General features: G+C 37.7%; 1 pseudogene; it reads right to left on the bottom strand.

The window, feature by feature from the left end:
- Nucleotides 1-4,206: 4,206 nt before the first annotated feature.
- On the bottom strand, nt 4,207-4,900 carry LOC125401422 (large ribosomal subunit protein uL16-like; annotated as a pseudogene).
- Nucleotides 4,901-13,447: the final 8,547 nt, after the last annotated feature.

Raw genomic sequence — 13,447 nt, 5'->3', positions numbered from 1 at the left:
TTTCACATGGTTGTGGTTGCCAATGTCAAACTCTCCTGGCTGTCATTCCCTAAGCAAGTTGCTCCATCTTAGATTGTTCTGGTAACTGTCTTCAGAAGCAGCTTCAGATGAGCTCAATAACCCCTCAGCACGAGACCCCTTAACATATTAGATGATCAGTTACAGGGTCCTCTCTCTGTCTATCTGCTCCAAAAACACAAAACTTAGGATTCTGTAATAAAATTCTCACACCATCTGATTTCTCAAGAAATAGAGGCCTCTTCTGGATGTAGCACTTTTCCAGTGCCAAATCCAGCTTCAGGCTTTCAAATATAATCTAATTATGTTTAACATACGTTACTCCTTATGTTGCTCTAGGAACTCATTAACTTTTCAAGCAGACATATATACTTTTTGTGCCCATGAATTTGGGATCTGACTGTGTTTTGCCTGTATTTTGAGGACTTAAATGAGGTTGAATAAAGGAGTAAAGGATTCTTTTACTAAAGTAAAATAGGTTCGCGAAGAGAATTTACAAATAGTAGCTTTCAGGCTGTGGCGAGGCTTCTCTCATTCAGGTGTAAGAAGAGAGAGAGTAAACAAAAATAAGTGTAGAAAGAGGAAAAATGGACATTTTGGTGAAGAAATGTGTGGGAGCAAAAATTAAAAAATATTTATTGTTTGTTTTCTCAACATATTTACTTTGTTTTTTTAAAAAACAAAATAAGTATTTTATTAGAAAAATTGTGAATGTTATTGTCCTCCCATTTCCACACATGTAGATCCATGATACATATCCCATAGTCAGCCTCCTATTAACATCTCTTGTTCCTCTTGGCCTCTCCTACTGGTCCCTTTCTTCCTTCAAAGACTCGCCCTTCTGCTGCACGTCTTGCTTACGTACAGATTGTTAAATTTTGCCTTAGGTAATCTTGAAGGTTACGTGTTCTCCAGCATATGCAAAGGTCAGATCTGATGTCCTTTCCCTTACCCAGGACCTGATTCCCTGAGAGGTTAACCACCTCTAAAGTATTCATTTTTCTATTGCCTGCTCCTCTACTGTGGAAGGAGCGTTCTCCAGAGTTATTTGTATTTCTTAGGCTTTTTTTAAAATTGATTTTTATTGAGCTCTACATTTTGGGAAGGGTTAAAGGGGAGGGGAAAAGCAGGGAGGGAAGCAGAGAAAAATGTAGAGCTCAACATATTTACTTTGAAAAAACCTATGTTCCCCAATGGAATGGACATTGGGGCCATAAGTAAATAACTATTCTTAAGATTTTTTCTATAATTAATATCTGTATTATTAAAATAAACTAACACTTAAAATTTCTAGGACTACCAGAGGAATCTATATAGCTGTATCATTTCTTGAAGCATTTGTGCTTTTAGATTATTTATTCAATTTAATAATACATAAAATAATGAATACACTTTGAAAATAGCATAAAAAGTTGTTCAAATGTATTGTACATAAATCTTAAATATCTGTAACCAAGACTTTCCTGAAAAAGACCCTGTAAACCTAAGTTCAAAATCTCAATAAATCTAGAATTTTATGTTGTTTTACCTTTGAGGCTTTGGAAAGACTTTGTTAGGTGATCATCTTCCTTGTAAGCAGTGTGTAATATTTAATGGGAAGCTTCATGGCTTGTGTTTCAAAAGCCAATTATAGCTGTGTAAAAGTTCATTAAGCTCTACAGACTTTGAATCTAGTTAATTATCATGTGTTGTCTTTTTACTTATTGGCAAGTTTTTCATAATGAAGTTTATTTAGCAATAATTATAAGCTGTAAATTAAGGGTTGTTTTGTGTGCATATCCATTAAAAATCAATATAGACTGTAGTCACATATCCTATAATAGGACTAAGGTTCGTGGTAGACCAAGCAGTCTCATAAGACTATAAAAAGAAGCTGAAAAAACATCCCTTCTTTTATTATTGATTTTTTTGAGCTCTACATTTTTCTCTGCTCCCCTCCATGCCTCTTCCCTCCTCCCTTCAACCTTCCCTTAAGGTCCCCATGCTCCCAATTTATTCAGGAGATCTTGTCTTTTTCTACTTCCCATGTAGTTTGGATCTATGTAAGACTCTCTTAGTGATCTCATTGTTGTCTCAGTTCTCTGGGATTGTGGTTTGTAGGCTGGTTTTCTTTGGTTTATGTTTAAAAACCACCTATGAGTGAGTACATGTGATAATTGTCTTTCTGTGTCTGGGTTACCTCACTCAAAATAATGTTTTCTAGCTCCATCCATTTTCCTGCAAAATTCAAGCTGTTATTTTTTTATTCTGTGTAGTACTCCATTGTGTGAATGTACCTTATCCATTCCTCAGTCAAGGAACATTTAGGTTGTTTCCAGGTTCTGACTATGACAAACAAAGCTTCTGTGAACGTAGCTGAGCACATGTCCTTGTGACACATTAGAGCATCCTTTGGATATAAACCCAAAACTTCTACATTGCTGGCGGAAAATGCAAGCTGGTACAACCCCTTTGGATGTTAGTGTGGTGATTTCTCAGAACATTAGGAAGCAACCTTCCTCAAAAAATCCTTTCTTCGTGATGTCATAGCTGTTTTGTTAACACCACATGTGTTTGTGGTATTTTGACTTAAATATACCATCTTCCTTGTCAGCCATAAAGAAATACAGTACATTTAATCAGACACACACACACACGCACACGCACACACACACACACGCACACACATATAAATGATATTTGGTGATGATGTTAACATTTGTATTATTGGTTCCTTTTATTAAAATACTGTACATTTAATTATTATTTTAGGATATACTTCTGTACTTATAAAATAATGTTAACCTGCCTTAGGTAGGTCTTTCAGAAGTGATGCTAGAGGAAGGACTTCTTATCATGAAAGGAGGTAGGACCAGGATCTGCACTGTGCAATGTAGCTTCCAGTGGGATAAGTATGGTAGGAACAGTAATGACAATCATCTAGAACTGTTGTAGGCCTGGGGTAGTGTGTGAATCACTGCCTATATTTTTAACAACAACAAGATTTTTTAAAAACAAAAAAGTGAAAAGTAGGAAATATCTTATAGAATAAGAAATACAAGCAAAAATATATTCTTGTAAAATTATCCAAATTGTTACTGTATATACTGTTATAAATTACTGAAACACAGAAAAACATCTTTTATAGACTTAAACTGTTATATCAACTAGAGATACTTGATTATTGAATCAATAATCATTTTAAATAAAGTTTGTCTAGTCCAGGTACCTGGTGTTTATAGTCTATAGCAGTTGACAATAACATCCTAAACTTTTCCATTCACCCACCTAATCAAAGCAACTCCTGGGCCTGAAAACTTCATTCCTGTAAGTTCCTTTATGGATATATTTATTTTTATATCATAGTGTTACGCTATTCTGTCATGCCCAGATATGTTTCTGCACACAGATGCTTACAATTGCAATTATCCACAATATCCAACACAGTGATCTAAGGTAAAGGGGACAGTCTAAAGGTGAGACCATACAGACTGGGTATAGTAGGCATAGGTGAATTTGTATACTTCATTCAACCCTGTCAACAGCTCTTTTAGTGAGACGATTCTCCATCAATACTTATTTGCTTCATTAAGCTAATCATATATGTATAATACACCTATACAGACACACGCATGTATACTAGGAGAATATACTAGCTCTACTACTGCTAATATTATACTTGAACTGCTCCCAAATAGTAATAGTTAATATTTTAAATTTGCTTTCAAGTTTTGCATTAGACAGGATTCTACTTTGGATTTCAGAATCATGTTTTCAGAGTTCACCTTCTAGAAAAAGTGAGAGGTAAGTAGGTTGACAAACATTTATTAAAACTCAGTGTGAAAGAAACTCAACCAATAGAATGCCTGACATAGCATGTCTCCCATTAACTTGATAACAACAGCATCTTCACTTCATTTGTTGTTCACTAACAATTGTGGTCCTAATACCATGTCTCAGGGCCTTTAGATTCCCTGGAATTGTCCTTATCAAACTCATTCTGACTTTACTTTCCATAGGTCTGGCAAGTTTCAGCATTAGCCTCAGATATAATAAGCTGTTTTTAATGAGTGACTGTTGCAAGTAGGTCTGCAGTCAGAAAAGCATTTTGAAATGTGTTGTGAAGTTTTAGAAAACTTAGAAGACAGAGAAAGCAAGCAAATTGCCATATATTATGTGAACTCTATTTTTTTTTCAGACTGGATGTGAGATTTATTACGGAACATGATTTGGTAGGGTACAGGAGAGCACCGTGAAAGCCCTCAGGAGTGTAGGACTCGCCACTTGTCCAGGAGACCACGATTAGGAATATATTTGATCCCACAGCCATCAGGAATCAGTCGCTTCTCAGCAACCATGTCTTCAAATTCATCTGCATTAAACTTAGTAAAGCTCCATTTCTTTGAGATGTGGGTGTTCTGAAGGCCAGGGAACTTGAACTTGGCTCTACAGCCTCAATCACATGTTCCTTATTCTGCGGCTTGGTGCGGAAGGACATGAGGACCTGGCCAATATGAACCCTGGCCACTGTGCCCTGGGGCTTCCCAAAGGCACCACGCATACCTGTCTGGAGCCTGTCAGTCCCAGCACAGGACAACATCTTGTTGATTCGGATGACATGAAAAGGGTGAAGCCTCGCTCGAATATGAAAGCCATCCTTGCCACAACTCTTTACCATGTATTTGTTGGCACAAATACGGCAGCCTCTAGAAATTCGGAAGAGAGATGTTCGTATTCATCTGACACCTTGTGGCCACAAAGTGGGAATTCATCAACTTTTGCCTTCTTCCGTCCCAAGTCAAAGATGCAGATTTTAGCATCAGGGACACCTCGGCAGAAGCGAGACTTGGGTAGGGCTTGTTTTTACGATACCGGTAACACCGGGCGGGGCGGCGACCCATGATGACAATAGGACCATTGGTAGCACGCTGGAGGAAAAGAGCGAACTCCATATTTTTACAAAAGAATTATTACCCAATATTTAAAGGTTTCTCAAAAGATATATCTTTGCGAGTTTTTTTAGGTGTGAAAAATGAAACTAAAATCCTAATTAGAAAAATTAAGTCTCATAGGAAATACTTTTTCATTTTCTGGATAAGTTAAATGCTGTTTTCCACTTACTTGGATGGATGCTTTAGGAGACTCTTGGTGGAACACGAGACTTTATGACATCAATAAAAATTAGACCACTATAGTTTTGATTTATGACCCAGAGTTTATTTACACAGTCCCTGACAGTGAAGTGTACATTTGAAGAACAATAGCTGATATTGGTGCCTAAAATCCAGTATTTCCATAGTATATTTGAATACATGAAGAAGGACACTTAAAGGAAATCCCACACTAGCTCAGAATTGAGTATAATAGAGGGTTCTTTATTTAGGAGTAGACTCACAGATCACAGTCCTCTGCTGGAACTGGGAACAGTTACCGAATCCCACAGCCAGAAGAGAGTCCGGACTCTCGCTTTACATTGGCATATATAGTATAAAAGGCCATGCCCAAGGGGGCGGGTAACTTGAATGCTACTGGTGGTAGAAATTCCTACATCAAATACACGCTTTGTTTTAAATATTAAATGTATTTATTATTTTTATATATTGCTAAATAGAGTTCATCATCTGAATTACAACTGTATTAAGAAATGGTATGGCTATTCTAATTCTTAGTGTATTTCTAGAAGACACCAAATTATTTTATCCTTATAACTATACTGATTGTTTCAAAAGAATGTCACACTAGTCTAAGGGAAAGCCCAAATGCTCATTTATGTTCAATGGGGCATTGTTTGTCTTCTGATGATGGGTTTAGTCTCAGGGAAACTCAGCCTCATGGTCACTGTGAATGCCTCTCTTCACAGTGTTCTCAGGTTTACAAAGCCTGTACCATCAATGGATACATTTTTCTTCAAAACAGAGAGGCAGAGGACAGAGGGATAATTTTGTATAAAATATTTTCTGATAATAAAACTAAAGTTTGGCTTGCTTTTAAAACCAATTTCAAAATTTGGAAACCATGTCTATGCATGCCTCTTGGTGTCATGCCTCATGACGAACACTCTACCCAAAAGGCTGCTTCAGAAGCTTCCAAGTGGAGTTGGCCCATTTAAAACTTAAAATCACCAGGTACTGAACACCATTTCTAGTTTTCCAGTCATTTAAAAAAATATTCCATATCTTTGGTGGACATTCCCTGAGATAGACACATGTTTAATAAACTTCATCTCTGTATAAGCTCATCCTTATACAGGAAAAATAGTTAGGCAACTTATTATGTCTAGTCTAGGGAACATGAAAGTGGCTGAAACATTAATTCTTTGACTAGATTACACACGTGGTAAATCTAGAGAGATTTTATACATGTAATCTATAGTTGACTTTCTGTCAGTTACAAGCTAGATTCACCTTGACAGGTTTGACATAATCAAAAGTGCTTACTAAATCTAAATCAATCTTAAGTCACTTACAGATTTTATCAGTGCTCTTTAAGAATCAAGGTGTCATTCCTTGAGATTCTCTATGAAAAAGCAATGTGACAGAAACCACATGCAGGCTTGGAGGTATTTGTTTACCCTTGACAGAAAATTAGCAGTGACCTCAGTCCTGACTTGAAGATGGACGCTAAAAGATCCCACACTAGCTCAGAACTGAGTATAATAAAAGGTTATTTATTTAGGGGTAGACTCACAGATTACAGTCCTCTGCAAACATTAATTAGTGTAGCAGACCTTTTTTGAAACATCAGCCCTCAAAGCATGACATACGGACTTATTAATTTTGAAAGCTTGGTTTTAGCTTAGGCTTATTTCTAACTAACTCTTATAACTTAAATTAGTCCATTTCTATTAATATACACGCTGCTATGTGGATCATGGCTTTTACCTCTCTTTCTGCAAGCCCTGTTTCCTCTGTGTCTGGCTGGAGGCTCTGCCTTTTTTCTTCCCTGAGTCTTCTCTGTCCCCAGAAGTCCAATCTAACCTCTTCCTGCCTAGTTATTGGCCATTCTATTCTTTATTAAACCAATCACAGTGACACATTGTCACACAATTTAAAGGAATATTCTGCAACAAATTGCAATTGAGATAAAAGTTGGAGGACATATTAAGATGGAATCATATTGCTATACATTTAATAACTCAAAATATAACCTGCTATTATTTTTCTCCAGCTAAAATAGAGTTTCTATCAATAATTTCATAGAAACACTAGTTTTATATACTACTCAATAAAATCTCTAAGACCTAAAAATTTTCACAGGGAAGTTACTTTAAATGAAAAGGCTGTGGCAATGGAAAAATGTCTGCATATTAAAGCCAAAACATACTTCTGTGACTTTAGACTTGAGAGACTAAGATTCCAGCAGGATTAACCAATTGAAGTTCTAAGCATGCTTGATAGTTTTGAATTAAGTCCAGGCATTTATTTTATAATCAGTGCCTTAGAATTAGACATGGTTTAATCTATCAGTCAGATTCAATTGACAAATCACTCCTTATTAGAACTACAGTGCTGCAAGCTGTACTGAGTATGGCGTTGTGCCTTTGGCAGGTGGGTAGATTTCCCATGAAGTAGACTTTGTGTGTCTGCATAGTAGAAACATAACAAGCCTAGCCAGAGAATGCTCACTATGATTCAGTCTGCTAATTTTGAACATTAGCTCAAATTTACCATTAAACTAAGCAAAGGCACAGTTATTCAATTACTAAAATATCCAGTTTTACATTTCCAGAAATAAAAAGGGAAAAGGTGATTCTTGAGATTTGAGTCAACTCTTTTCAATAGTTCAAGAAGGTGAGTCATCTTTTGGATGTATTGATTTCAGCTACATCATTTGGTTTGTGGAAGAAAATGTGATGACATAAAACAGAAGCATCATCATCTTCAGAGAAAGATGGATGAATACATGCTTCTTTCTTCTTCCCCCTCCCTCTTCCCTTTTCTCTCTGCCTCTCTCCCTCTCTCTGTCCCTTCCTTCCTGTCTCTATTTCTTTTCTTCTTCAATGCGTTTGTTATTGATCTGTAATAAACCTAAATCTGAACATATCATATAATATTAAAGAAATATATGCTGAAAATGGCTAATAGTTGTAAAGCATTAGAACAAAGCATGCCAGAGAACTTAACAATAGATGACACAGTTCTAATAAGTAGATGGAAAAGTCTGAGATGGGGTAGGTGATCCTCCACCCTTTACTTGAATTCTTAACCATACTATTCATGAATATGGTATGGATTTAGTTAAGTTTCATTTCATTTATTTTTTTGTGCCCATGTTTTTGATAAGGGTTATTTCACAAAAGATGTATGAAGCTTAAGGAAGACATAGAGAAATCTATTCTCTTCCTCAACCATGTGGGTCCCAGGAATCAATGTGTAATCAGACTTGGTGGCAAGCACCTTTATTTACTGGGCCATTTTACTGTCCCCAGGCTTGATTCTTAGATGTATTGATGTCTAATATCTCACTTGACATGCAGACTCTCAACTCTGCTCTGAGAAGCAGCATCTAAGTAGTCTTTCCTAACTTTCTTTTTTTTTTAAAGTAAATTTTATTAAATTATAAAAGTTTCCATTTCTGCCCCTCTTCCCAACACCCTCCCACTCCCCCCACTCCCTCTCCTCCTCCCTCTTCGTCCCTTAGGGCAGTCAGGGTTTCCTGCCCTGTGGGAAGTTCAAGTTCCTCCCCCCTCCCTCCAGGTCCAGGAAGGTGAGTATCCAAACAGACTGGATCCCCAAAATCCAGTATATGCAGAGGAAACAAGTCCCAGTATGGAATGCAAACTCGTGCAGCCACTGTGGAAATCAGTGTGGCGGTTTCTCAGGAAACTAGGAGTCAACCTCCCTCAGGACCCAGCAATTCCACTCTTGGGAATATACCCTAGAGATTCCCTAACATACTACAAAAGCATTTGTTCTACTATGTTCATAGCAGCACTATTTGTAATAGCCAGAACCTGGAAACAGCCTAGGTGCCCCTCAATAGAAGAATGGTTAAAAAAGGTGTGGAACATATACACATTAGAGTTTTACTCAGCGGTAAAAAACAATGACATCTTGAATTTTGCATGCAAATGGATGGAAATAGAAAACGCTTTACTGAGTGAGGTAAGCCAGACCCAAAAAGAGGAACACGGTATGTATTCACTCATAAGTGGATTTTAACCATTATTAAAGGTCTTTGAGCCTATTATTCGTGATCCTAGAGAAGCTAAATAAGAAGATGAACCTGATGAAGATTATTTAGCTATCCGCCAGGAGGTAGGAAATAGACAAGAGTCCCAGGTAACCTCGGGTGCATGGGGGGTGGGAGGGCTGATGGAAGGGGAGAGGGTTAGAGAGAAGGGAGTAGGGGAGGAAAGGGGAAAGCTCGGTGGCCTGGGATGGGGGGGGAGGGAGGAAGGATGAATATGGGATCAGGGAAGAATATATTTCAACTAAGGGAGTCATTTTAGGGTTTACAGGAGACTTGATTATATATGGGATCCCAGGTCCAAGGAGAGATCCCCCAGATTGTTCTCTGGACAGAGGAGAGGGTGCCTGAACCGGCCGTGGCCCATAACCATACTGATGTATATTTTGCTTATCACCATAGATCCTTCATCTGGCGAAGGACGGCGATACAGATGGAGACCCACATTGGAGCACCGGACTGAGTCCCCCAAGGTCCAAATGAGGAGCAGAAGGAAGAAGAACATGAAAAAAGAAATCAGGACTGCGAGGGATGCTATCACCCACTGATACAAGGGAACGGATCTAATGAGAGTTTACCAAGTCCAGTTGGACAGGGACTGAACGAGGACGTGATCTAACCAGATTCTTGGAATTTGGCTGGACTCTCTGAATGTGGCTGGCCCGAAGTTTTCCTAACTTTCAAATACGGTGTTTGCTCACATTTAGTCTACCTTCAGCATTCTCAGTAGTAATTAGTAGTGTCACGATCTACTTAATGACACAAGCCACCTGTAACTCTGGCTGTAGGGTGTCCAATGCTTGTGACCTCCTTGGGCCCCTTCTTTCATGGCACATATCCAGACAGAGATGCTCATAGCACAGTAGAAGAAAATAATTATAAAACAGTAAGACTGAATTGCTATCACAGGATACCTTTTCATGGACAGCCTGTTATGGCTTTATCAGTGTGAAAGCTAAATTCTCACCATACACCATAAGGACCTGTGTCTCCTAATGCAGCTCCCTGATGTCTCTCGACTCATTCACATCTCTCTGTCTTTTTTCAGTTACCGCTTGCTGCGAACTGGTTTTAAAAGACACCAGGGTTACAGGTTACTTCTGTCAAGAAATGATCCTGAGACAGTTTTTCCAAGAAAAGGAAACTTTAAGGTCATGTAAACATGAAAGACAAGTTAAATTACCAGAGCAGCAGCTAACCTCAAAAAAATGTTTATAATCCCTTTGGAGGTTTATTTGCAAATACAAACTTATAGACATAATTTGTGTTTCTTTTATATCAGTAAATGTTGTCATTTTGTGCTTCCATCCATATTCATTATGGTTACCTCCACTCCCAACCCTACTATTTTCCAGCTACTACTGTCAGGTCCCTGCCTCCATTACAAACACTTTTTATTTTATTTTATTTTATTTTATTTTATTTTATTTTATTTTATTTAATAGCTTTGTTTCTGTTTGTTTTCTTGTTACTGTTTGTTTGCTCATTGTGTGTGTGTTTGTGTCCTACAAGAGTTTAACCAAGGTCATTTGTGTAACCCTAAGTTTGCAAATAGCTGTAGATGCCTGGCAGGATCACTACGAATATATAGCAAAATACCAACTCTCCCCCTTTTCCAGGATCTATTTATTGTTGATAGTTGATGACCCTGTGAGTTTCTTTCACAGCTGACTGTTAGGGTACAACTCCTGTGGACCAATGCCAGTATGTGTAGCTCCTAGGAGTTCCTCTTCTGCTCAGAGAATGATATTTTATTGTCTGTCTCTCCATCTTTTGACACTGCTTTCTTATTCCCTGAGTCATAAGGGTGTGTTCTAAAATACGTGTCTAGAGTTGTTATTTCAACTGTCCTTTATTCTTACCACATTGTAAACTTGTTCATTTTATAAGCCATAACTATTTACTTCTTCAAGAATATAGCAATAGTTCTTTCTTGGTTCTCATACTGGAGATAACATTATCTTATAGATTTTGTTTCTTTTGGTATGAAGCAAATATAAATATTTGAAAGTAGTAATAACATGCTAAGTAACTGGAAGTTTTTCTATGATAAACATCATTAATGGTTTCTAGTTTGATTTTCCTAATGAGGCTAGATGACAAGATCATAGGCATGTTGATCCTTCCATACAAGTTGTGACAGCAAAATGGTTAATTTGCGAACATCTGATTCCAGATGGCTACACCCCAGCTTTAGATTGAATGATTTTTTTTCATTTAGACTATCTCTTTGGACTACAGTTTCCTCAAATGTAAGTGGGAATAATAATGAGCTTTTCCTTATAATAATGTTATATGAGTGTTTTCCTTATAAACATGCTATATGTAATCAGTATCCTTAGACCATACTATGCATAAGTATTGGTTGGGAGTGTTTTAAAACGTGTCTAGATCCTGTTCCCAGAGTTTTAATTCAGTAGATCCAAAGTGGGACATTAGATGCTGCATTTCAAACAACTTTCAGGTTGCCAATCAGTATCTCACTTTGAGAGTCACTGAGCTAGATTACACTGTGGTAACAAACAGTTCCAAACATTAGTGGGTTATCAGACAGATGAATGTGTATACACAGCAAAACAATGTGGTCTCTAGAGGGACACCCCTAGATACCAGAGGCCCTAGCATCCTTCCATGGTCATCACAGAGGGGAAGAGGACAAGATGAATCATGAGCTGGCCCTAAGGATTTCTCATTGGAAGTGTTCACTTAACACTGGCTATTATTAGTAAAGTTTTACGTAATTTCTGTTTCAGATAACAGCACTGGCTAGGGATAGGGAGCTTTTTGGTGGGGGCACACTGTGTCCTGACACTTCCTCAAGTGTACATTTGTGGAAGAGAAAGACTGGCAAGGAAGGAAGAATGTTCTCCTCAATGCCGTGTTGTTGTGAAGTAAAACTCATTTTTCGTTTTGCCCATGTCATTCTTGAGTGACTTCAAACACTTTTCTTTATACAAAGGATCCTGTTTCTGGATTCTTACCAGCCTCCATTTCTCGATCCTATTTTTGTGCTCTTGCCTTCTGTGCCAACATAAGAGCTAAGAATGATTGCTTAGGAGACTATTTTAAGTGTTTGCACATATCCTTTTCCATAATACTAAGATCAGCATCCTCTGGTGTTAATCTGACAGGTGTCCTCTCTCAATTTTTTGAGTTTTCCTTAGCTCTGAGGCCCCTCTTTACAAACCTTCATCTGTTACTACCCTGCTCAGGTTCACAGCTTTTGCTCCTTTCTTCTAGCAGATAATTTCTGGGAAAAATATTGTTGAAGGATGATAGTGATGTGTGTAATGCTACATTCATCTCGGGGGTATTGGAGAAATACAAGATACTGCAAATGTGAGTGCTTGGGACTCTGGAAAAGCATATCACAACAGAGGGGTTATTTTCTTCCACTTTGACTTTACACAGCCATATTTCTTTGATGATCTCTTTGTATTCAGAAATTTATAGTGATGGCACTAGCCAATTTTCCCTGTCTTCGTACCTTGTTTTAAATCTCTTTTAGAGAGACAGGAAATTACAGCTGGAAGATCCCTGGATTTGGGGCCAGGTAAGTCCACAGCCAAGTCTGAGCTCTATTTCTCAACTACCTATGGGACTTCGAGGATATCTGATCTCTCTAGGATAATTCTTATCTATAAAGTAAGAACAACTGCGAAAAAAAAATCCTCAATTTTAGCTAAAAATTTGTGCGTCACTTTTCTTTATTGCAAGAGCTGCTGGAAATTTAAACAGGAGGTGGTAAAACCAGTGAGAGCTACACAACTGTAATTAATTAATGAGATATGTGGGTCAGCTCTTTACAGTTTTTTTTCAGTTTATTTGTGCTGCCAAAAGATGAATTTTCAGTCTCCAGGGACTAGGATTAGCAGTATGACGAATTTGAAATGGTCCTTCTTTCTTAGCAAGACTTTTTTTTTTAAAATCTCCGTTCAAGTGGTCAAGTTGTTTTGTTACATACTTGATACTTGTAGATTCTCTTTCATATTTTCAAGAATTTGTTTTTCATTGTATATAGTACACGGTGCATACTTTAACGCATGTTTAATGTAACGTTTAAGCATGGTTATGACTATGAAGAAGAACCTTGTCTTTGCTATTAGGTAGTTTTATGTTCAGGGAGAGCTTCTATTCCTGAAACACAACTAGGAAAGAATGCACAAATCTATTTTACGGTACCAGTCTGTGGCTGTAGTTGAGCATCTATAGTATGGGAAAGGGTTTTTCTTGTCTTTGAGAAGTGCACCCTATGAGCACT

This window comes from Myodes glareolus, chromosome 4, assembly GCF_982192425.1.
Source record: "Myodes glareolus chromosome 4, mMyoGla1.1, whole genome shotgun sequence".
Classification (NCBI taxonomy): Eukaryota; Metazoa; Chordata; class Mammalia; order Rodentia; family Cricetidae; genus Myodes; species Myodes glareolus.
This window is presented reverse-complemented; position numbering and strand designations above follow the sequence as displayed.